A 26,124-nucleotide genomic window follows, 5' to 3' on the forward strand; every position below is an offset into this window, starting at 1 on the left:
AGGTATTTATTAAAGGCCTTCAACAGATACACCTTGGGCAATGCAGAAACCTCACAGAGGCTACAACCAACATGGACAATGGTCATGAGTTTTTCAGACATATATAAATTTGGTCTATCTTCATATCAGGGGTTATTTGTCCAATTACAGCTTCAGTTAATGAAGTCGTCTACATATTGAAGTCAGGGATTTGCTTCCTCTCCCTGATTCAATTTTGTTTATAATTTCCAGGGCCTGAAGCCGAGGATGTCCTTGGTTCTTAGGCTTAGAAGGATCATTTTGTCCGACCAAAACGTGAAGAGAGATTACTAACACTCTGTATGGAGATCAGAGTTATACACTTATACAGTACAGGATCTGAAAAATATAAAATCTAAAACTTAAGGCATTACCATAATATAAGAAAGTTATAAAGTTATTAGAGAGCATCCAAAGGAAGGCAGCAAAGATGGTGAAGGTCTGGAGGGGAAGCCATATGAGGAGCAGCTGAGGTCACTTGGTCTGTCCAGCCTGGAGGAGACTGAGGGGAAACCTCACTGCAGTCACAGCTTCCTCATGAGGAGAGAAGGAAGGGCAGGCACTGATCTCTGCTCTGTGGTGACAGTGACAGGACCCGAGGAAATTGACTGAACTTGTGTCAGGGAAGGTTTAGGTTGGATATTAGAAAAAGCTTCTTCACCCAGAAACCTTTGGACAATACTCTTGGGTACATGGTGTGATTCTTGGAGTGTTCCGTGCAGGCCCAGAAGTTGGACTTGATGATCCTTGTGGGTCCTTTCCAACTCAGCATATTGTGTAGTTCCATGATGGCCTGGAACCTCCATGCTGGCTGTGGTCTCCAGACGGAAGACTTTTCTGCTTCGTGCAATTCACTTAATTCTAAATTGTAAAGTGTAACAATGAAAGAGATTACATATGGCTTAACTGATGCATCAACGTAGTAGTTGTTTCACTGCTTTCAGTCAAAGTATTTTAGTAAAAATATTTGATGTAACTAAATTAGGGTGCAGAAGGAGATTAATTTGGATCATTTTGGGTGTTAAAGGTTGTCAATAAAATTGAAAAATTAATAGTACACATTGTCATGCTAGCAATTAGAAAGGTGACAAAGTTTTGTTGCATCTCCAGAATGTCTGGCAAATTGCGTTTTTAGGTCATAGGGTGTAATTTGTCATACTTACTGGATGCCAAAACAGATTTCAGCAAGCATACTGATTTTGTGTTTTGACATTTGTTTTGGAAGAGGGAAAGGGAAGAGGTCACTTGTTTGATGCTATTTATTTGCAGCCACCCAAACAAACTGATCAAACTCGGCTCCATTGCAGTGTAACTTTCACTGCTGTCTATGTGACAAGACCCAGAGCTGACCTGAGTTTTAGGTGGGTATGAGTAGACTTTTATATTTAGAAAAAAACCTGTAAAATCAATTTGTATTTCAATATGAGATAAACCTTCTGAAGTTTTTCAAATAGACTAACCAGAGCGAACTGGAACATGAGTAAGGCCATGTTCTTTTCTTTCAAGTTTGCTCTTAGTCAAGAACATCTACAATTTTTATATTTTGTTTTTGCTTTTTGTTTTGTTTTTTTTTTTTCAGGTTGCAGCAAATTCTTTAAAGTCTCCTTTAAGTCTTCAGATAAAGTTTGTATTTTATTTCTTTCTTTTTTTTTTTTTAAATTCCCATCACATCTATAATTTGGATTTATTTCTGCTGTATGCTTCTCTCAGCTATGCCTATTGCCCTCCAGATGCAATGCTTGATGAACCCTCAATCCTGGGCTCCCCCACCATGTACCTAGGGAAGAATATTTTATATTTTGTGTGAACATGCTCATTTGCACTAGTAGGTGCAGTCTCACAGGATGACCTGCACATTTCCCACACTTTTAGCTGTCACTTTGCTCCTGCCTCCAGTTAAACACCCCTTGACTTTTACTGTAATTTAGGAACCTGCATTCTCTCTATATTAAATTAAATTTGCAGATAACAGATCTCACTGGCCAAAAATTAGATTCCTAAAACAAACTTTAGCTTTCAAAATAAGACATAGCTTTTTTTAAGGTTTATTTTCTTGTAAATGTCAGTAAATATTAGTCATAATTTTTAGTTTCCTATGTAAATTGCATGTCCTGACATTAGTTTTCCTATAGTCATTGGATTAAAATTCCAATTTCAATAAGATAAAAATAAAACCATAAAAGTGTATTTCTCAACCTATAAGGAAATAACAGGAGAGTTTTTGGACAAGTTAATTTTTAGTACTCAGATAATTCACATTCTACCTTTCATTATATATTTGTGAATGATTTTTTTCCAAACTCACATATTCAAGACTAAGGGAAAAAAAAAAGGCAACCAGAACTATTAAATATTATTTTGTTATTATAATCCTTAAAAACTCTGTAATGTGTATAATACTTGGTGCTTTGGAAGAGTATTACTTTAACCAAACATAAGAGTATTTCACCCATGAAGTAGAAGCACTATCTAAGTTAAGCAAATAGATTTATACATAAACACACTGTTGTGGTTTAGGAATGGCAATCCCTGACTTAGTGCTCCCACCAAAATACCATGACTGCCTTGTTCACTCTCCCATCCCTCCATCCCTCTCCATCCCTCTTTCCTGCAGCTGGATGGAGAGGAGAACTGGGGGCACAAGAGGTAAAGAATACTGGTCGACATAAGAACATGTTACTGGAAACAGCAATGAATTTATGATAAGGAAGAGTAACAGCAATAATATTAATCACAGAGTGCACATGGGAGGTGAATGATTCACACACGAGAGCTGCCCAAGTGTAAACCCCCAACCACCCCAGACTGCATCACCACACCATGTCACCTGGAAGGGACCACTTCTCCTGTATGCACAAAATGAGGTGACGTAGTAGAGAGTAAGCTCAGGGTCCTGGCCATGCCCCTTCTGGCAACTGCAAAAATTAACCCTGTCCTGCCTGGAGCCAGGACACACTCCAAGATAAGGCAGCCCATAATGGTACATTATCACAAAAGCCTAAACCCTGACCTCTGGAAGGATTTGATTGTCGTTTTGCCTATAGCAAAAACTACATGATATAGATGAATAGGAATTATAAAGTCTAGTCCTAGACCCATATTTCTTGTGCTCCTTAGATTCACTTCCATGATGTGAGAAATAGAGGAAACAAAAAGCTTGTAATTTCATAAAATAGCATAGTCAAGTAGTGCCATCTTGTTGGATGGTTTTGTTACTTATATATGGCTAATCAGTGTTTGTATGTACTAACTATAACTTTGTGAAGTGTGTTGCTGTCTTTGCCTAGTTGTACTCAAGTAGCCCTTACAGTGAAACACTCCTACAGAAGTAAGTTATTTTCACCAAGCATAAAACAACTCACACTACTGGACCTGGGAAGGTATTTTTGTGACTGCTTTGCATTGGATTCTATGGAACATATGGCTCTTAAATAAGGCAGGAAAAGTCACAGAAGGTGGATTAACAGCTTGTACATCTACTTGTTTTTACAAAGAAATCAATGTGCATTTCAATTAATTTATGTTTAGGCAGGCATATGAGGAAATATTAAGTTAAAAATCAGTAGGGAAGCCATTAATACACAATGGCAAAAATTGATTCCGTTTTCTGCGTAATAACTCATCAAACAGGATTTGGAAGCTAACAGCAGAACACTTGGTACTGACTTTGATCAGGCAAGTTTGAGAACAGTTACTCCTTTCCTATTCTAAATCAGTTTTTGAAAGATTTCATAAGCCTGAAAAGCCATTCTTTGTCTAGTGAAACACATCAATCTTCTACATCCTGTTAAGTTTTCTTACAGTCTTACCCTGCAACAAAAATTAAGGCAGCTTGCACCTGCAGATGTGAATGTGGACACTCCATTAGATAAACTAATGGCCCCATTTACCAAGCACATTTCATTTCAATTAAAATATGTTTCCAACAGAATGGGGGTTAAATTAGTTGTGAGCTGGTATGAGACGCAGGGTAGGTTAAAATATGATACATTTTATATAGGAAGCTAATTTATAGCTCTCCAGTGTTTTTTCGTCTCTCTTTAAAGTGCAAACATTCAGCCATAATGACACAGCTCCTAGCTTTTTGCTGTTACACAGAAACAGCTCGTTCAGTGTGTTACATGGACCTAATCCTGTAGTCAGTGCTTAATCTCGACCTGTGAATGAACATCTTGTGGGTGTCAGTGCCATGGTGATTCACCCAGGCAAGAAATATTCCTGCGGATACTGTGGTCCTCCTGGTTCGCCCATTTCCTTCTGTGGAAAGGGATGAAGGAGAAAACCATCATATGGACCTATCCAGGAATCCAAGCCCTCTGGAGTACTTAAAAACAGTAGTACCCTCTGTGAAGTTGGCTCTTACCTGACACTTCCAATAAGGAAATTAGAATTTTTTTTCAACGTGTCAAATAAATCAATTAAATAAACCTGTGCTTTCAGATTAGTGAACATTATTATTTATAAATTGCACAGGGATTGTATCCACAGGTACCTGTCAGAAATCTCATTTTTTTGGCCATTGTACAGACCTACCATAGGAGACAACCCCTCCTAGAATGAGTGAGTACAAAATGTGAAAACACAGCATGGGTTGGCAAGAATGAGGCAGCAGCAAAAGAAAGCAAATTGCTGTGCCATTACTGAAGGCACCACTTACTCTGCTTAGATTTTGTCAGTCTGCAGCACACTGTGTCCTTGCTGTGTGTTACTACACAGAGAAATTTGTAAGTACAAATATCACTCCCATTCTTAATGGGCACAAGATTTTGAAACCCTTTTGAAGAGGATTAAACCTTTAGTTTTAGTATAAGCATAACAGGAAAATAAATTCACTTCTGTGGGGCTGGGGTAGTATTTTTGTTTTCTTCTATCTGGAGGTTTTAGTAATTAGAAATAGTAAGAATTCTACATTAGCTGCAGATATGGCTCTCTAATGTCTTTAAAGAGGTCTAAATTTATCTAAGACATAATTGCATCCACACCACTAAGGAAACCCTGTCAGATCACCAGTGCCACTAAACCTATACATACTCTTCAAAAGCAATCAGCCCACTTCTGAAATACACTGCTAAGATCTCCCTATGACCAAAATACTGGGGTTTTTTTGTTTGGTTGTTTTTTTTTTTCCTGGGAGCCTCTTATGGGAAGATTTTCTTCTTTCAAGTACAGTTTCAAGTTTATAGATATTAGGTTTTCATGGTATTTATAACAAGCAGAGGTCTTTTAACCAAGGGTTTCTTGATCAAGGTCAGGCGTGATCACTTCTTATTGTCTTGTGTGGGTAGTGACCATGACTGAATACATTTGTGATCTCAGCCCAGTTACCAATAAAGTTTATCCTTTTCACATGAAGAAAACCAAACAATAGTATAATCACCTCTTCAAGTAACTGCCTTAGAGAAGTAAAGCTCTGAATGAAATTGTTAGATAGAACTTTGTCCATCTGAGTGTTTTGATACCTTAGATCTGTCTTGTACCCCACAAAGCATTTTTTACACACAGCCTTATTAAAGCATTTCGGTTGAAAACATAATTGTCAGCTCCCAATATTTTCTGTCTATAAAAATGCTTCTTCCATAATAATGTTGTTACTACTGATTTAAAAAGATTATTTTTTTTCTATGTCTTGCAATATAGATAAAACACTGACATATATGCTTGAGCCCTGGCAAAAACTGCAGTACAAGAAGATTTACAATGTCAGGTCACAAACATCTAACTGATGTCAAATTGTTGCAGGTATTAGTCTTAAAACATTAAAAAATCACAGTTGTAATACAATTAGTATATAATCTTATCTTTGTAAGTATATTAAATTGTAGTCTACTGAGTAATCTCTATTCTTTAGGATAATTCACCTTATTCCTAAAACTAACTATGACAGATTAATTGTAAAATTATACTTTCCATTTTGAGAAGTCAGAGAATATATATTTTCTGTTTATTTTCTGTTCAGGCTAAATTTATTTCTATAAATCCCTGCCTTTTTTGAAATCTTTTCGCAAAAACCTGAAGAGCACATTTGAAGATGAGTCTTCTAGGAGTCTCCTCTGGTTACTTACCAGTCTAATCTTACGATTAAAGATCTGTTTTCAAAATCCTGCTAGGATTCAGTACAAAATGGTACACACATATTTAATAATGTCTAAGTTTGTTTCAGTTCTTCTGAATTAGGAGAATCACTGTTTTGACTTCAAGATTAATTCAGCTCAAATAGGATTCATATAATTAATAGGAAATGAACTAAAGCAAATAAACAAATAAATCTATTTTCTTCTAGATAAGCTTTCCCAAAATGTTTAGATTTCTTATTGCTTGCTTGATATTCTAACCCTCACATATTTTCATATTAAAAAATGCACATTGGATTGTCTGGTTTATCTCAGTTTGGACCACAAAAGACAATTTTATAAACCTTCAGGACATATGGGACATTCAAAAAACAATTTTAAATGCTGAACAACAGGCAAGCAATGTGGGGATCAAGACATTTTACAATAGAGATACCTAGATATCCTTTGCCTTCTAATTGGTAAACATCTCTTAGGTGAATGTATGAAACCAGTCACCTGAAGAATGCTTGTAATTCTGCTTTACACTCAGGATTTGATTTAATAATATTTTCATGACAGCCAAACAGAATCAACTGACTTTATGGAGACTACTGTTCTTCCTAAAACACGGCTGTGTGTGAAATCTCAAAGGAAAAAATATGGCTTTCAAGTTGCATTGTTTAAAATTTAGTGCTTTTCTATTTTTCAGTTTCATAAAAGGGACACAATTTTTAATTGCTTCAATAAATAGATTAGGATGTTTTTTTAATCCACTGATTTAAAAAAAATATTTTAAAATTAAAACTGACAGCTAGGCCCCACAGAGCCTCTTGCTCACTCCCCACCAGCATGATGGGGGAGAGAATTGGAGGACTAAAAGTGAGAAAACTTGTAGGATGAGATAAAGACAGTTCAACATGGAAAGCAAAAGTCATGCACACAGGCAAAGCAAAACAAGGACTTCATTCACCACTTTCCGTGGGCAGGCAGTTGCTCAGAACTGGTTCTCTTTACAGGTAATTTCTTGGTAGTTCTTTCAAAAGAAAAATGAATTTTAGCTACTTTAATATGGCAGCTTTGTTCTTTATGGAAACACAACATTTTAGAAAGAGAAAGCAAATAAAATGAGATTTCATTGTACTGGAATGGACTTATTTCAATTTACTTTTTCTTTAGGAATCAGAGCACATAAAGACTACAGCAAAATGATAATGCACTTCTGCAACCTGATAAGCAACTTTGTTTACATTCATTTCAGTGAAGTTCAGCCCTGTGCAGGCACACTGCGAGCACTGCGGAGGTATGGACTGAATGTTCAGGAGCTGCTCTGATGAGGTTTTCCTAGAGGATGAATTCCTTCTGACTAAGTGCTAACCATGTGAGCTGTGACATTATTCAGTAGGGTTATTTGTGGCAAGATTGGTATGTGCACAGCACTTTGAGGGAGCTTCTGTGTTGTTCTAGGGTCTACCAATACAGCAAGAATGGAGTAACCTCCTCTCTTCTGCAGTATTAATAATTTCTTCTTGATAAGAAACTTGCTACTGCTGACACGCGAATTAAAGTCCATTGTTGAGGGTTTTGCTAATGTCTACTCGGTACTTATGCATTTGTACAAAACTGATCATTCAAAGTTTCCTTTTCAAGGTTTCTTAGAAATGTTCCTTATAGCTTACTATCACATGCACAGAGACAGAAACTGCTCTAAAGTAGCAACAAAATCCTTCCTTCCTGCCGGCATACTGTAATAGAATAATCGGAACAAAAACCAAGGAAATAAATTATTTTTCCCGGGAGCAGACTTGACATTGTTTTTTTTTTCTCTCTTTAAACAAAGAAAATAAGACTCCATGAGCATCTGTTGTGATGATGCTATTTGAGATGGTTTTGGAATAAAATTGGTAACATATTTTTGTACTTTCATCTTTATTGTTTCTTCAGTCTGTAAAGAACTTGTCTCTGAAATGAAAGATGGATCACGTGGAGAAGAGTTTGCACATGTCAATTGAATTAAAAAGGCTTTGTCAGCTCCATATAAAATATCTGATACAGGAGCTAAACTGTACATAATTCATTAACTTTGGGAGTGCCCTGAAATGAAAGCACAGTATCAGTCTCTAATTAAAGTACTATTAAAAGAGATCAAATCTTTATTGTATGATTTGTGACTATTTATAATATGTGAATATTTTCAAGCTTAATTCATGGTCATAAGAAAATTTATATCCTAACTATTTTAAGCATAACCAGAACCCCCCTTTTATTTTGTAAGAGGAGACCAAGTTACTCCATCTCTAATGCCCCAGTTTAATTTCTTCTACATTTATGAAACTTCAGTTTTCTATGTGAATAAGAATGTCATTGTATTAGCATACCATTACATTATTATATTGTCAGTCTGATACAAACCCACTGCCTTGGTAATGTTAATCTTGCTTCCCTAATTTAAAAGGTTGACCATTAGTTCTGCATTTTTGCACCTTGTAAATAATATATTCTCTGATTTTTATTCATGATTAGTGCTCTTTATGTACCAGTGATTTAAAAAAGTAAGTTTAGATCATATATATCTAAGTAGGTGTTTAAAAAAAATAAATCTTATGAACCTGAGTAACTGTTGAAAAAAATTCTTCACTAAGTGGCACAAATGATGTATTTTGAAATTTTTGTATACCCACAACTTAATGAATAAATTTTGGTATTCATATAAGTATCCAAGCAGTTTTTAAAACCGCTTGTTCACCTGTTTTCTCTTATGTTTCTTTTAATTTGGTTAATTTTTGCCATGGCTTAATCGCACTCCTGTATTTTGCATTGTGCATTATAGAAGACGTAGAAGCAATCAGGACATGGAAAATAATATATGGCTAATTTCAAGTGAATTTCTATGAAGTAGTATTTACCTTTATGAACTAATACTACTTCATCCTCCAGAGAATTCTTGCTACTGAAGGTAGTGCCTTTTTACTCATCATCCTTTTTTTGTATCATGGACTTTTTCTTTTCCTTGCATTTCTTTTATACAATTCGTGCAAGATCATTTAAAAATATAACATCACACAACAATGTAAAACTCTATTGGTAAATGAAAAAAAGCTATCAAAAAGTAAACTGCAACAAAATATCTGGTTTGGGTGACAAACTTGAAAATAAGAATTAAATTTGAATTAAATTGACTTAAATTTTTATGTAGGCTCACTACAGAACAGCAGAAAAATTCCAGTAATGTAGGAAATCTGAGGTTTGGATCAATTCAAAAGTTGGGCTTTTTGCATATCTTGAAGGTTAAAGTAGTCAATTTTTTTAGGAAGGTACAAAGCAATTAGAAATCAATTAAAATAGTTAGACTTCAATGATGCTAAGTTCCATAAGAGCATCGTTCTTTGGATTGCAGCAAGCTGTCATGCCAGCTGACTCTCACAGTCTCATTAGCAGGGTTTTGGTTCCAATTCCCCACAACATTTCTTTTCTTGTTCTTTATTCACCAAAGATACGTCTCCTCCTGTAAGAGTGTTACTCATACCTGTTTTTTTCTCATCCTTAATGTAAAACAAATATAAAAGTGTTTGCTCTTTTCTTAACTTCCCTGGAGACCTTGTTTTACAGACTGTCCCATATCAAGTTACTGAAAAAAATCAAAGACTGAAGATGTTCAACACAAAAGCAATTTCCATTGTAAAATTGTAAGGTTACAGTGAAGTCTGTTTGTTCACTGGAAATTTCTGTGTGTGCATCTTGGGCTCTTTTTTCCTGCTTCCTTTACCCTTTGGTTTGTGTCACACCGTAGGTAGCTCAGTGCACATACTCAAATCTTTCCCTTCCAGAAATTGTTTGGTATCTGTCTGCCCTTGCTGCTTATCCCCCCTTGATTTCAGTGGCGTCATGAATCACCATCTGTTGCCACAGCAACCATCAGCGATGTGTGGCGTGATCCGCGATGATTACAGGTCTGCCCTGCTCCACGGCTTTATCCAGTCAGCTCACAGAGACAGCTTTTGTTTTGCAGAATATTTTAAGTTGTGTTATTAACATGCTTAAACAATTTTGCGCCTCTATAAGTGCCTATCACTGTAGAAAAGACATTTCCCAAAGGGCTTCCCATGCACCCTTTTGTGTATGTGCAGCCACACTCCTTCAGCTGGCATTTATCCCTTTGAGTGGCATTACCTTACCTGTGAGGAGAGCAGTATATGGAAAGGCTAATTTCTGGTGTGCAGCAACACTTAATTCTTCCTAAGACATAGAGGCAATCTAGGCCCAGAATGGGGCAAGCTGTGAGTAGTTATTAAATGAGGAAGAGGTTGCTGAGCAAGGGGCTTTCCTTTAATAATACTGTCGCAGAAATCTTCCTGTTTTTTCATTCCATTTCTCTTTAAGAACAAAGATTGAGATGTGATTTACAACCCAGATTCAGGTTCTGAAAAGGGAGAATTTCCTGATGACGTGTCTGCCTATGGAAGAGCTTTGATTCAGCTGTTAGAGACAGCCACCTCACAGCCACTCTCTCATGGCATGCAGCAAACATTTCTTTATAAGGTTATTTAGCTGCTGTTTGCAGCTGGAGGAAAGGTGGACAGAAAATCTCATTCTGCTTAATTTTGACATTAATCAATGTCTCATACTAAGATATAACTGTGAGCTTCTCAGGCACAGTTTATTAAAGTGAAGAAGCCCAGCTAGCATCATTCTGCACTTTTGCATTGGGCTACTAAATTCTTATGTCAAATTGTTCCCAAATGCTTACCAAGTACATTAAAAACATGAATCATGTTCTGCTTGAGAAGTATTTACCTAAATCTCCCTCTTCAAACTTTATGATTGTTTTACTGTATGTAATATCTTAAGGGAAGTTAGGGGGGAAAATATTATAAATATTCTATACATTCCTTATCATCCATTAAGTCCATAACTGAATTTTCCTTTCCAACTTCAAACCACGAAAAAGAAAAACTGTTTAACAAAGTCTGCAGTGGTGAGAAACAAGACAAGTGACAAAACGAGTTCTGCTACACAGTGCAGATGAGCCACAGTCCTGTGACAGGGAAAACACTGCCATGGCAAGGACTGTTCATGACTTTTTATGATTTTCAGAATCATGGGACTCTCAAATTATGTTTAGTTTAACAAATCATGTGGTGCAAAAGAATAGGTGCTTGCAGAAAAAGAGTTGGTGTGCTCCTGGAGCACAGTCTTATTTTTGTTGCAAGACAAATATTGCAAAAAGTGAGAGTTTGTTCACTGGAAACCAAAGTAGAGCAAACAGGGACAAGGAGATTTACTTCAGAAATGCTTTTCACATCTGAATTGAAACTTGACCCTGAACTGAAAGCTGTCCAAGGATATTACAGCACTCTTTGCAGGTACCCTTCATTAAAGGAAAGCTAGTTTGTTAGTTGTTAAAGAAAATGTTATGTGCTGCTAATATTCTTTGGATAACACTTGAACAGCCCTGAACTGTGCTCCATCATGTGTTTTTCTTCCATATTTAGATTACAGGCTACCTAGGAACCTACTCCAAATAGTTCAGGGATTTTCTTTGTCTCCAAAAATAAAGTTCAAATATACTTGAAAAAATGTATTTAAATAACATATTTAATGCTGTATAAGCATTTTTAGCATAGCATCTTGAAATACTAACTGAAGAAAATGTTTTGCATTTTATTTCTTTGCTCTCAAAATGAAAGCCTTAGGGAAAGAAACCTTCCTTTTTTAAAAAACAACTTAGCCAAACAATTGCTCTATATGTTCTTTTCAAAGAAACAAAAGAACAAGATGTAAAAAAGTGATGAAATCTGTAAATTAATTTGGACAAATTTGCATTCCTGCTTTAAAAATCAGTGGCAAAAGGAAGGAAGGAATGTTTTTCTCCTTTGCTGGAATCAAAAATACTCTTTGGTAATCAGGAATGACTTTTTTATGCCTTTATATTTTTGAGAAAACAGTTTACTTTAAGATCACTGTACATTTTAGATTCTGTAATGGAGGGTCATTTATATCCACATTCATATCTATCTATCATCTATCTATCTATCTATCTATCTATCTATCTATCTATCTATCTATCTATCTACCTACCTATCTATCTCTAGATCAATATATAAATGTAATTCCTAAATGAGCCACTGGCTTTCGTTCTTTTCTCCTGTCTTTTTTCCTTTACTGTAAAAAGATGAACTGCTACAAAAAAATTGCAAATAATTTTGTAATAGAGAAAGTGTAATAATTTTTTAAGCACAGTTTTTATTCTTCTTTTCCAAGCACAGGTTTTATTCCTCTTTGATAGGGAAGGTGTACTGGCTCACTTATTTCCACAAATTCCTTACACTTCAGGGAATGGACATATGTTATCTGCTCCTGGACTGCAGACAAAGACTTGTAGTCATTCACTTCCATCTTCTATGTCTGTTGCTTTTTTAAAGCTAGAAATTAGGAAGGAAGATTGAAGAATATCCTTACATATTCTATGGTGAACTGTCCTGTTTCTTCTAAACTTCTCTTTCTCCTGAGTCTTTAAAGTATATCAACGTGAGTCATGTGCTTGCATATAGAAAGACCAACAGTTTCGGTGGATGACTGCTAGTCATGAATTTATTTGGGATTTTGACATAAAATTGTAACTATTCATGTATCTAAGAACATTGATGCCCTAATATGACAATTAATTATACAATAGAATGAAATCATAGAACCATCACTGATTAATTTCCTGTCTGGCATTTAATCAAATAAATGAGACTATACCAAAACCCATACATAGATGTAAATTAGCCTGGTTCCTTTCACTGAAAACACATCTTTGGATTGTGCTTCTCCTTGTAATTTCCAGCACATATCCTGTGGATGCAAAGCAGTTAGTGTTAATCAACCATTCATCAGTTAGCTTAGTTGTTAGTTAGACTTTTGCAGGCCTCACTAGACAAAAAACTTTTGTAGCCAGTGGTCTCTCAGTCAGCACAATCTATCAAAAGGAGTGAATTATTTGTAAAAGAAAGCTCTGTATGGAGCCTAAGTATCTGACGGACTTTGAAGCCTGCTGTTCTTTACCATATCCTGTGTAACTGACCCGGTTTTGAAGAAGAATGTGTTGTATAACCTAAAGGTGTGCAAGTTCTGTCACTGCTCCATGCAAGGCAGAGTTGGCCCTGGCAGAGCCTGGATCTGTTGTCCTGGACCCTTTCCCTCAGCTACAGGACTAAACTGCCTTTTTGATCTGACTGCATGACAGATTCATGTTATTTCTGCAACAGACCCTTACACTTAGGAACCAAGAGTATCTGTTCAAAATACTAATTGTGTGAGCATAGGCCGACAGTAAGTCAAGTGTATCTTCAAGGATGGGGTAACATCTCTTTACTCAGGCCACTGATGTGAGGAGGGTGTAATAGTGCACAAAGGGTATGGAAATTTGGAAGAAAATAAACCCCTTTGATTTCCAGATGGCCCTCAGGGATTAAAGGGGCTGGGTGTGTGTGGATTTATTTCTGATTAGAACCAATCCAACACTCTAAGTCTGGACACCCATGTTCAATAATAATTTTCACAAGCACAGATGCACAAACACATCTTACCAATCCAGTACTATGAGTCTGGCTGAGTTCTGTAGGAACTTTCACAGTCCAAATTCACTAATAATAAACTTCATTGAAACAACGGGACAACAGGCTCAGAACTGACAGTGAAAAATTCACTAATTAGTTGGTATGTCCACTACAGAAGGTATAGTGACAGAGATGCATTAGTACTATATACATATATGTACACAGTCTGTCTACTGATCCCAAGCAGAGGTAATTCCTTTTTTTTTTTTTTCCTGGAACTCACTTTGTTTTACCCTATGACTCTTGGCCCTCCCTAAAGCAGTGGAACAATTTTGTCTTACAGGTGGGGCTTTGGTAACTGTGGTCATACATGCAAGGCATGCTCCCTTTCTCTTCATTTCCATTGTTATGGGTAAGAAAGTTAAGAAAAATGGGGATCATGAGGGTCTTGGTTACTTTCAGTCAGATTTTACAGTTGATTCAAAAGATAAAATAAAGGCTTCATTCCACCTACACTTGTTTTGGTGGCAGTAAAGACTGTCTGACCCTCAGAGGGTCTTGGAGCTTATCCTTATCTCCTTAATGGACCAGATTTACAGCAAGGCTTGGTATGCACAGTAAAGGAGGACTGAGACTAAATGTCTTTTGTCTTTTGTCTCTTGCTAAAACATCAGACCATGAGTCCTCTGCTTCATTGTAAACATTATTCATTCATTAGTTCCTGCTTGAGCCAGGTGAAGAATAAGTGAGTGACCCAGTTCATGTTTTCCTCAACCAGCCTCATCCATTCTTATCTGATTTAAACTTCAGATTTAAGGCTCTGACTGTAGCAAGTCTAACAATTTGCCACAGATAAACACCTGATGATGATCGTGCACCTGTACTGGTGCAAGTGTGCAGAAGAGAGCAAAGGCATTAATCCCATGCTCTTTTTCTTCATTCTGTTTGATATCCTTACAATCAATTGATCATGCACTAGGAAAGGAACATCTAGGAAATTTTCCATGTGTGATGTTGTGGTGATTAGCTGGAGCTCTTAGGATCAAATTTCTGTACCCTATTAGCATAATTAATAAGCAAACAATAATAAATATTTTGCAATTTAACAGAAGTCTTCTCAAATAGGATAAACAAACCAATATATAGCTGTTGCTAAAATTGAGGCTGTCTCAGTAAAAGTTGTGACAAGAAAGTTTTGCTATTTACACTCTGGTTAAGGGACAGTACTGCTCTCTCTTGGCATGGAGCATTTTATTTTATAAATATTGCAGTGCTCTTAGTTCCTGTTAAATTTAACTACAGACTTGCTGACAGTCTGCTGGCCTATATTATAGCATCATTAAAGTTTCTAAGCATTATTAACATACCAGCTACTTCCTTTTGGGAGGGGAAGATATTATGCTGAAGACTTTAAAGTTTTTTCTTTCCGTGTCAGAGCTAGCTGAATCCACAGGAGAGAAACACTTGAAATGTATCATCTGTTCCTCTAATAATGGTTCTTTATCTCTTTCAAATGAGGAAAATGCTTAATGCAAATGTGTCTTCATGGAACATACATCACACTGGGGATTTCCTCAGACACCTGTATATTATAACTGGGTGCCTCACATGATATTAACTTTTTGACTAAAGTATTGAAATTTTCTCCTAAAGAACAAGGAGTACCATTTCAGCATATTTTGATATTTTACTGAGGAGGTCAGGATTATTTAATGTGTCAAGTTCATCCTTGTGTCCAAAACCTTTTGCTTTGATTTTTGGTTTTTTGGGGTTTTTTTTGTATTTTCTTCGTTCTAGTTTTTTGTTTTGTCTAAAACAACTCTCTGTCTTTCCCATAACTCAATTAAGTGATGGCAGTGAATAAAAATTCCCCTTACAAAGAACTAAGGAAATATCCTCTAATCTTGGCTAAAATTACAGAGATAAAATAAATAAAAATATTATTTATTTCTACTTTCAGATTTTTTACCATTTTTTCCCTAGGACTTCTTTAACATACTCCAGAGTTATAGGTATAGTATATCCTGAAGACACACACACCAAACATATCTCATGCAATGTGGCAATTATGATGCATCATAAATAAATTTGATTACAATAGAATGATCTTCTATCTGTACTTGGACTTCAGGGCCCCTTTCAACTTTCTGTTTCTCACATTTGTCTAAGTAATTCCAGTGATTCTGTGAAGAAATAGAACTGTACTTCAAGTTGCACCAATATCCAGATAACAAGCAGTTCTAGCTCTCTCTTCTTGTTTTGAAATCTGTTCAGTAGTTTCCTCTCTGCTGTAAAAGTGTCTCGAAAAAGAAGCATAACCCTCTTAATTATTATCTCATTCAGGAAGTAAGTGTGTAGTTTTCATCTTATTTTAATACTTTATGTGGTTACTCCAACATCAGTTATTAAGCAACTTTAGATCCTAATGCAAACACACATTTCAGATGCATGTTAGAAATTACATTTAATTTCATTTTTTAAAAATCAATAAGTAATCAATTACAAATCGTATTGACTGAAAATTTTGTTCTGGAATGATTTGACATAGATAATTAAAATTTGGTAATATAAAGCCTTTTTTAAGAAAAATAGTTATTAAAAAGTCAAAATAACTAATTAAATAGTATGTTTTGAGTGAAAAGTGCATGAAACAAAACATTTCATTGAGCAATCAAGTTAATTCATAAAAGCTATTGAGCATACTGAGCACTCAGATGTCTTCTATGCTTGGGTCCTCATGCCTTGCTAAGAACATATGATTTAGGTATGAAGGACGGTTAGGTTCTTGAAATCTATACCATGACTGAAAATTGAAGTTAAAACAAAAGCATTTAATTTCTCTGCTATCTCTTTCAGGACCACACTCCTCTTACAATACTAAAATTTCTCTAGTGAATATAATTTTGGAACAAAAAGCAAAGCAAAACAAAGCTGCTCCAGACTCCTTATTTTCCTTAAGCTCTCCCACTAACAAATAGAAAAAAAAGCAGTCTAAGAGATAAAACAAATATCATCAAGTAATGGTCCAATGGAAGATGTCTCTGCATTTGATATATGACAATTTTCACTGGCTTCTTTTTTCAGATGGACTATAAAATTTAAAACGCTTCTAAACAAATTAAAGAGCGAGTTCAGAAGCCTAGCTACAATAATTTAGGACAGGGAGAGGAATAATAGAAAATTCCACAATTAAGCAAAAGTAAACAGATAAAAATCTGGGCTGTAAAGATGTCCAGGTTTTAAAGCCTTTTAGAAATAAATTTGAAAATTTAAGGGTCGGGGGAAACAGTACAAAGCAACAACACACACACATGCAAAATCAGCCCCCAAGCCCCTCTAAACAAAATCTAAACTTTTAATGTATTTAAGATTTATTATGATTATCTTCTTTTAATCCGCAGGCTAAACATACTTTTTTGCATTTGTTTCCCTCACTAAGGCCACAAAAAAATAATCAAGAGTGCTGGAGCAACTTTCCTTTGAAGGCAGGCTGAGAGAACTCCAGATTCTTCAATCTAGAGAGGTGAAGGCTACCAGGAGACCTTAATGTGGCTTTTCCATATATTTTCAAAAAGCAGATCTATAAGAAAAGTGTAGACAGACTTCACCACAGCAGGTAGGGACAGGATAAAGGCAGTGGTTTTAAGCTGAAAGAAGGTAGATTTAGATTAGACTTCTAAAATATATATATATATTTTTTTTTACAATGAGAGTGATGAAACAGTGGAACAGGTTGCAGACATCACCTCTGGAAGAGCTCAAGGTCAGATTGGACTGGGCTTTGAGCAACCTGATCTTAGAGAAGATGACCCTAACCATGACAGGAAAGATGTTTTAGATGATCTTTAAAGGTCTTTTCCCACTCAAACCATTCTATGATTGTGTGACTTTATGACACTATTTTTTTTTCCAGTGAAGCTTGAGAACAAGAGAGAGAGAAATTCCAATAAATGCAAACTTTCTTACCTTCTTTGTAAACATTCCAGCTGTTAGAGATAAAAAAAAAAAAATCCCTAAAAAGCACAATGAATGATTACTAGAAGGAACAGGATTTGTTGTTTTTCAACTTTTTGATTGCTTGGTGGAGGTTTTTTAAATGTGCCTCCATTTAGCCTCCTGTACCTTCCATTTTCACATGCACAGGCTCCTATAAAATTACATTATTCTACAGTCTAAGTAAATACAAATTTTCTGGGTTTCTGAGAAAGAAAAGCAAATTAAGAGTGAGTTGCTGGTGTCTGAAATAGCTGCACGTCACTCAGACTAAAATAAATAAACTAGAAATAGATTTTGTATTTGGTTTATATTGAAAGGCTTCAGTGTGGGATACAGGTGTGCAGGTGTTTATCTGAAGACACTGGGAGCTGAGTCCTTGTGAGAAACAGCCAATTCCAGCTGGTTCAAAACTAGAGCCACCACTGGCCAAAATCTGAACTCATCAGCAACTCCAGTGTAGCCTCTGTGATAGCATAGTTGGGAAAGGATAAAAAATGGTAGGAAGCTTCTGTGACAGAGAAAGGAATAAGGAAAATGAAGCAACCCTGCTGACATCAAGGTGAGAGAAGGAAGAGGGAGAGGAAGTGCTCCAGGCACCTGGGCAAAGACTTCCCTACAAGTCCTGAAGTTGTGGAGGAGATCTTTTCAAGAAGTTCACAGACACCATACTGAAGAGAATGCCACACTGCATCCAGTGGAGACACCATGCTAGAGCAGGTGGATATGCCCTGAAGGAAGCTACAACCCATGGAGATCCCATGTAGCAGCAAATTTCTGGCAGGAACTGCAGTCAGTGGAGCAGGGCCCACACAGAGCTATTGTGGCACGATTTGCAACCTGTGGAGGACCAGTGCTACAGCAAACCATTCTTGGAGGACCAAGAAGGCATCACATAGAAAGGACTCTATTTTTAATTAGAAATAAGTTAATCTTCCCCAAGTCCAACATGTTTTCCCCATGAGAGTAAGTGTTGAATGATTTCTCTGTCCTTATCTTAAAATATTATTTTCTTCATTTATTTTGTCTTAGTTTTCTGCTGAGGAAGGAGGTGAGGCAACAGCTTGGTGGGCATCTGGCAGACAGCCAAGGTTAACTGATCACAGGTTTATACGGAAGAAGAAATGGGAACAATTATTTCATACCTAAAATGCATGTTGGATTTACATCTTGCATTTGCTGTGTTCATGTTAGCACTTCTTCCTGAGGATATAGTTGTTCTGTAAATGGATAATGTTGCATCTTTAAAGTCTTTTACATGAGTCTTTTCATATTTATTTTAGTATTGGTTTATTTCATTCACAAATCCTTACTCTTTTCATTAGAACTTCATAAATTATTTTCATTAATCACAAATTTGTAACTTCAATGATGCAGTATGTATGACAGAAGAAGCTCCTTCTCAATAGATGAAAAATTAATCAATCTCTCAATCACTAGATTGAAATATTGCATATTCTTTGGTAGATTATGTTCTGGATATCAGTCTTTCTCATTTTTCTCTCAGTACTCTCCATTCTCATCCAGGCATAATGGGTTTCATAATTATTATTTCCTTCTTGCCTAAGGAGTTGAAACATCAGTTCTACAACAGCTCACTCCCACAACAATCTATTCTCTGATGAAGAATTGCTTCTGCTGCCTCATACCCACCCCCTGTGTTTCATTCCACATCTGCTGCACAGTCCTGGCTTGATATTTTCTGCCTCTCCTGACTTTTTTTCCCTCTCATAATATTCTCCGTGCACTTCTGGAGGGACCAGAATGACTCCCCTTCCCCCAAGACTGCACTGCAGGGAAGCAGGGGAAGTATCTCAGAGTGAAAATGAATTGATAGATCAGGAGAGCTGCTGGACTCATCACAGTCCCCTTTCTTCAGTTTATAAGGGCTCCCCTAGGCTCCTAAGCTGAAGTCTATTCTGCTTGCCAAAAAGCCTAATCAGATGCCTCCATCTCGAGAGGCAGTAAACTGGGATGGAAAGGTAACCTAAGAAGTTGCCTTTCTCCTTCCCAGAAGCTATTAAAGATTTATTCAAAGTTTCCACAGAAATGCAGATTCTCTTTTCAAAATTTGCTCACAGTAAGAGAAGATAACTTCTATTAGACATAAGTGAAATCTGCACTGTTTTTCCAGGTGATAAATCCTTTTCTGGGAATGTTTTATCCTAAGAGAGTGGTGTTTAAAGTAAATACCAGTTGCCTATCAAGATACAAAATCACAGCAAGTACAAATTTGGCTTTAATATTTGGTGCTGGCTGCACTACTCTTCTAAATCTGTTTAAATATTCAGCCACATTACATGCAAAGTGATCCCTAGGGCAGACAAGGAAACTTTGTCTGCTAAACTACTGGACTGTCAGCTATTTTTCTCAATGTTTTTCACTCTTGACTAGTGCCCACCACAATTGGATGGGCATGAAAAGGATGTAGAAGAGTAAGGATACAGGCCAGTTCTGATACAGTAGTTTCTAATCCTTTTTACCTCCTACTTTTTGCTATCAAAAGCTAGAAGTTGCAAATGCATTATCTTAAGGTCAGATCTTAGGGAAACATATTTGAAATTTAATAGCAGTCATGAGGTTGATACACTGAAAAGGGACTTCAGGATGCTTGGAAGCAATAATAATGGCAAGTAAATTCCAAAAGCTAATTATTAAAATGTGTTAATGAGGAAAAAATTTAGTTGGAGGAGCCATTTTAATAAAAATATTGCTTTCAGGAAAGAGAAATGTATGAATTAATGGAAGCTCAGCATGAACTTAACCCTTAACTGAAAGAATGACAAATACAAGAACAGGTAGCTTGTCAATATTAGAAGAGTTAAGGTAGCCATTGTGGAGGCGTATCCACATCACACTAATCACTGGCTGTTTGTCAGAATAAAGACTAACACTTGCTACTTATAAAGAGGTGTTACCCTATCTCTAAGGATTTCAAGGTTATTGTGAGAAAAACCAAACTCACAGAACTTAAAGTATTGAAACTAGCAAAGCCAATTGAGAATTTTGGAAAAAAGCACACAAGTAATAAAATTAATTTTAAAATTGATAAATATTGAATTGTCTTTTGAGGATAAATATGGGTTATTTTTCTCTCTTGATGCCTTTCTTGATTTTTAAATTTTCATCTCATGATTCAAAGCGCTAGAAATGTAGTACAAATTGGACAGTTAAGTGATGGACTAGGACCTTAGATGAATGTCTCTCAAGCATTTTTAATGTCTCTTGCTAAAATTGTTGGGGTCCCATCAACTCTGCATGTTACCTTCTTACATGGAAGGCTGATGGTCACCAGAAGACACATCTGATTTCTGTGATATCAAATCATTCCAGACCATACTTTTTCTTCATATTCATGGAAATTCATGCTGGGATTAGAGCATTTCTAAGGCTGTTCAAATACCCCATGTTTACTTAACATATCCATTTGTGACAATTGGCTGTATATTAACCAGAAAATCCTCTTTAAGTCAAATGAAGTAAAGTGAAATATAAGTGTAGGTATTAATTTACCACCTCAAAAAAAATCAAATTTAGAAATCTACATTAAGAAAAAAGTGGGGTAACTAAAAAAAAAAAATTACAAGAAACACCTTGCTTTTCACTTTAAGACAAAATTATGCTTAGGATGTGTGTTTTTTGATTCACAAAGGTTTTCACAAATGCTTGGCCCTGCAGGCCGTGCATCTCAGATAATAACATTCATTGCTGTAGCATGCTTATTTTACAAACTGCTTTTGGTTTCTTTTCAAGGTCACCCAGAGGGTCTACTCAAATTTGGTGTTTCATCATCAAAACATATTCCAACCACCAGCAAAACCCTTCATTGGCTTCTTCTTCTGACAGAGACTACCATTTCATATAATCTTTCAGTAGCACACTGTCCAATTCCTATAATCCAGTTCCTCATGGCAGCATCTCTGATTTTTCCTTCATCTTGATGGTTGAAGCTTTATGTGAACTAAAGTTCTACACAATTGTTGCTTGCAAAAGTTGAAAGTGGATTAAGTAATCCAGGAGTTTTATTCAATTCCTAAAATTAAATGACTGTACTGAGGTATGTTATATTGATATGATATTCTTCCTAGGACAGATAGACAGCAGCTGTCATTCACGCTAGGAGTTTGTTTACATCTGGAGCACAAGGTATCATTCTTGCTGATGGATAATATTTACCTGGGCATTGTAGACTGAAGGTATGTTTTGTGTACAATACTCAACTTGAAAGGTCACATTTGGAAACAGTGTTTGAGAACTCTGATGACTATGAAGCAAATATACACAAAAGAGGAAAGGAAAACATTCCGATTTCTTTATTTTTGTGTGTGTATTTGTTTTGGAAAAATGGGAGAGGGATGTGCAATAAATTATTTTATTTTGCATATCACATCTTGCAGTTATTGAGGGTCATATATTCACAGTTATTACATGGATTCAAGAGATTATATAAAAGTCTTTGAAGAACAGCATTAAAAATGGAAGAAAACTGCAGTATGACCTATCACTATAATATTGCAATATAATATTGCAGTGATAAATATTAATTCATTGCCGCAGAACTATGAAGTGTTCTGATTTATTTCAGCTCAAGGGTTTTGCAAATATTTAAACATTTACATCTATGCACATCGGTTGAACAGCAAATTGCAACTATGGCATCTAAGTACTCCTTTATGTTGAATTTATAGTTTCAAAACATCTGCAATGAAGCTGGGAAGAAAAGGAGACTAAGAGGAACCATGTGTGGGAAAGGATGTGGTACAGAAAAAGGGTGGGTGCTGATGCAGGGATAAGGCAGGATAAGGAGAGAGAAAGGGAAAGCTTACATTCTCAGTATATGGAGAGAAGATAGAAGAATCTGGCCTAGGTTTTGTTTAGTAATGAGTTAACATGTTAAGTGTATTTAAGAAAAAACATTAAGTGTATGCAAAAAGTTGCTTCTGAGCTGAACAGACTATTCTGTTTCTTGATTTTTCAGTTCTACACTCTGCTACTTCAGACGTACCCAAAAATCAGAGAAAAGGAATGTGTTACATTTCTTTCTAGCCTGGTGGCAGTGCCAATAACATGCTGAGAAAGTCAAAGAGGTAAATGAAAACAGGATACACATTATCAGTTGAAGATTTAACTTACCTCATTACAAATTGGAGAAACGTGAGGCTGAAGCATGATGATAAGGCTGAAGTTGTAGATACACATCACAACTTCTTCATTAAGTTAACAAAAAGAGAAATATGGCATGGTGGTACACAGTTTTTCAAAGGGGATCTACAAAAAAACAGAAAGCTAGCTGGAGCAGATGAAAGGCAGCATAGGAAGCATATTGGAGCCACAGAGCAAAAGCATGACGCATACCTGTAAAGACCTGAGAAGTGATAAAGTGAAATAGGTAAACAGCAACATAGGGGAAGCAGAGAAATTTAAAAGGCATTTTAAAAGAGTATGCATTTTTTGTACATGACAGGAAGTGAAACCTTTCCAGAGGATCTTGATAGGTAACAGAAAAACTAAAATATAGAAAGAATAGCCTAAGTAAACAATGGTTATAAAGCTTTTTTTTTCCCCATCAGTGATCATTATGGAGGAGTTTGAAGTGTAGAAACAGGGACCCTTCTTTACAGAATGTGAGTCAGAGGTTTTGTTTAAAATTGAAGTATTGGCAGAAAAGGTGAATGGATCAAGGAGACGATGTGAGCAATAAGAAATCAGGAGCAGGTGGCTTCTGCCCCAGAGCTCTAAAGGAATTCAAGTGTGAAATAGCCAAACTACAAAATGTGGTGTATAAGAAACCGAGTCCTTGTTAAAGGACAGGTAAGTGGCTTAAACAATACCAGTTTTTGAAAAAGGATCCCAATGGAACTATAGATGGATAAAAACTGGAACTAAGGAACATATGGATGCATGTGAGAAGTCACAGAACTAGTAAGGCTCTTGAAACATTAACAGGCATTTAGATAAAGGAGGTCTGACTACCATTCCTTTGAATTTGCAGGGTGTTTTCATTCATGTACCTCATCAAAGGTTTTCCAGCAAACTAGACAAAAGTACTTTTGAGGGTAAAGGCTAATAAAAACCTAGGAGACACAGGACAGGAATAAATTAATAACCACACTTCCAGTGAAAGAATTCACTGCAGAAAGTCCATAGATATCTATGCTGTGCTCCTTGTAGCTCATCATACTCACATGCAGTCTGGAAAAGGGAAATGATAGAAGTTGCTGATTCTGTTAAGCTATTCAGGATTGTAAAGACAATTTCCAGCTGTGAAAAACTACAAAAAGAAATTACTGGGAGCTTAAGTGAAGCTGAAAGCTAGTATAGACAACTGCAAGTTAAAATCCCTGCCTGAACTACTTTCCTTCAAATATCTAAATCTTATCCTGCAGCAGGAATAATGCAGCATGGGTTAGAAAATCACCTCCCTCATAATCCACCTTCCATATTCTCAAATTCTGAACCCCATACCTGTGCTGTAGCTGTCTTGAAATGGCTGTAAAATGAATTTACTCAAGGATCACAGTGCTGGAGTGCTTCTGCTGTGAAGAGAGGCCAAGTGTTGGGGCTGCTCAGCCTGGAGAAGAGAAAGCTCTTAAGAGACCTAATAGACCCTTCAATACCTAAAGGGGCCCTAAAGAAAGAACTGTTTACAAGGCCATGTAGTGATGGGACAAGTGGGAATGGCTTTAAACTGAAAGATAATAGCTTGAGATTAAATATTAGGAAGATATTCTTTACTGTGAGCATTGGGAGGCACTGGAACAGATTGCCCAGACAAACTTTGGATGCCCTATTCTTGGAAAATATTCAAAGCCAGTCTCAATGGGGCTCTTGATGTGTCTCTGTCTCTCGCTTTGGAAGTGAAACTAGATGTTCTTCAAGCCCAAACCATTCTATAAACTTATGACCTGGTCCCTATTCATGTAGTAGAAAATGCATAAACCTTAAAAGTGGAACAAGCACTTAAATGAAAGCTTGTCTATGAAAGAATGAGGATGATTTGATCTTTTCCTCCCATCCTACACTCATATCAATTGCAAATGTGACTCATTTAATTGTGACTGTGCGAGTAACTAACAATGATCAGAATAATTTTATGATGGCAAAAATGCAAATCTCTGAGAGATTTTTCCTTTTTTGTCTTCTGTAAAGTAGAGAGAATGTACTGGCAAATTACTGCAGTTTATTGATTGGAACCCAAACTCTGTGAAAAGACTTCAGAATCAAAATGCCATGGGAGAGACAGAGACAGGAATGACCATCATGTATATTATCACAGTGGAAAAGTTACATATTGACCATAATATTTTTGAAATAAATTACTTTCTGGATAATTTTCTATATCTATACAACATGGAAATTGATAATGTAAGATATTGATACCAAATGTACTGCTCAGGTGAAAAAAAAACCAACCTGAGGATTTTATTGTAGTTGACATGCATTTATTAAAAAGCATTAGAGTGTGAAATATTCACTTGTGTTCTGACATGATCTTCTGCCTGATTAAATTTAAAATGAGAAAGAGTCCCTTAGATACAAGTGTATAGGTAGATGGAGTTAAAAATAAAGTCCTTACTCAGAATTGCTTTCCTCTATGTTTTTCTTCTGTGCTATTCTTAAGCTCCATGAGCTCCACATTTAAGTGTCTGTTTTAAAATTGGAGGAGTTTTTATTGTCTGTTGGCAGAAGACAATATGAATATCAGTCAAAGCAGACTATAATGTGTGTGTGCATGAAGACGTGGGTGTGATAAATAGTAAAGAAATATTTTAATACATGCCAAGCACATCCTAATTTCCACTCCTGACTCCATTTTATGTGAATTAATAGACCATTTATTATAAGAAATTTCAGTGGCTGATATAAAACTGTTTTCAAGAGAGTGGTCTAAGTAGGCCTAAACCTTATTTCTTCAACTCAGATTTCAGCCAAGTTGTCTGGTGGACTGCTTGGTTCAATATGCAGTTAAAGACGTTTAGTTGAGCTATGGAGAGAGTGGTGGAACTGCCAGTCATGTTAAGTTTCCCAATTTTCATTATCTTTTAGAAGCAGTTTGATGGAAACTAAAGGTGCAACAAAATCTCCTATCTTCTTACTTCTTATGGTATTAGAGCAAACTTAAACTCAGCTGAATTTTGAGGATCTATTAATTGTGGAGAAAATATTCTGAATGTTATGACCTTTTCTATTTCTCCAACTTCTTATTTATACAGCCTATTAGCTGTAGGACTCAAAAGACCTGCTACTTCAACAGGTACATCTGCATTCAGTGTATGAAAGTTCATAATGGTCTATGCAAATTATGACTGTAATCAAGCCAGGACATGAAGTGCCATTTACAGTGAGCATACATGCACAGAATGATTCAGTCATGGTTTAGTCTGTGATGACAAGAACGTAAGAAATTAGTTTTGAAGCTGAAATTAAAATTTGTTTTTTAGTTCTAACTATGGTATAGGTGTGTCGGTGTTGTGCTTATCTCCACCAGTAGTGCACTAAAATAATTGACTCCTTCAGTCAGT

This window comes from Cinclus cinclus, chromosome 1, assembly GCF_963662255.1.
Source record: "Cinclus cinclus chromosome 1, bCinCin1.1, whole genome shotgun sequence".
NCBI lineage: Eukaryota > Metazoa > Chordata > Aves > Passeriformes > Cinclidae > Cinclus > Cinclus cinclus.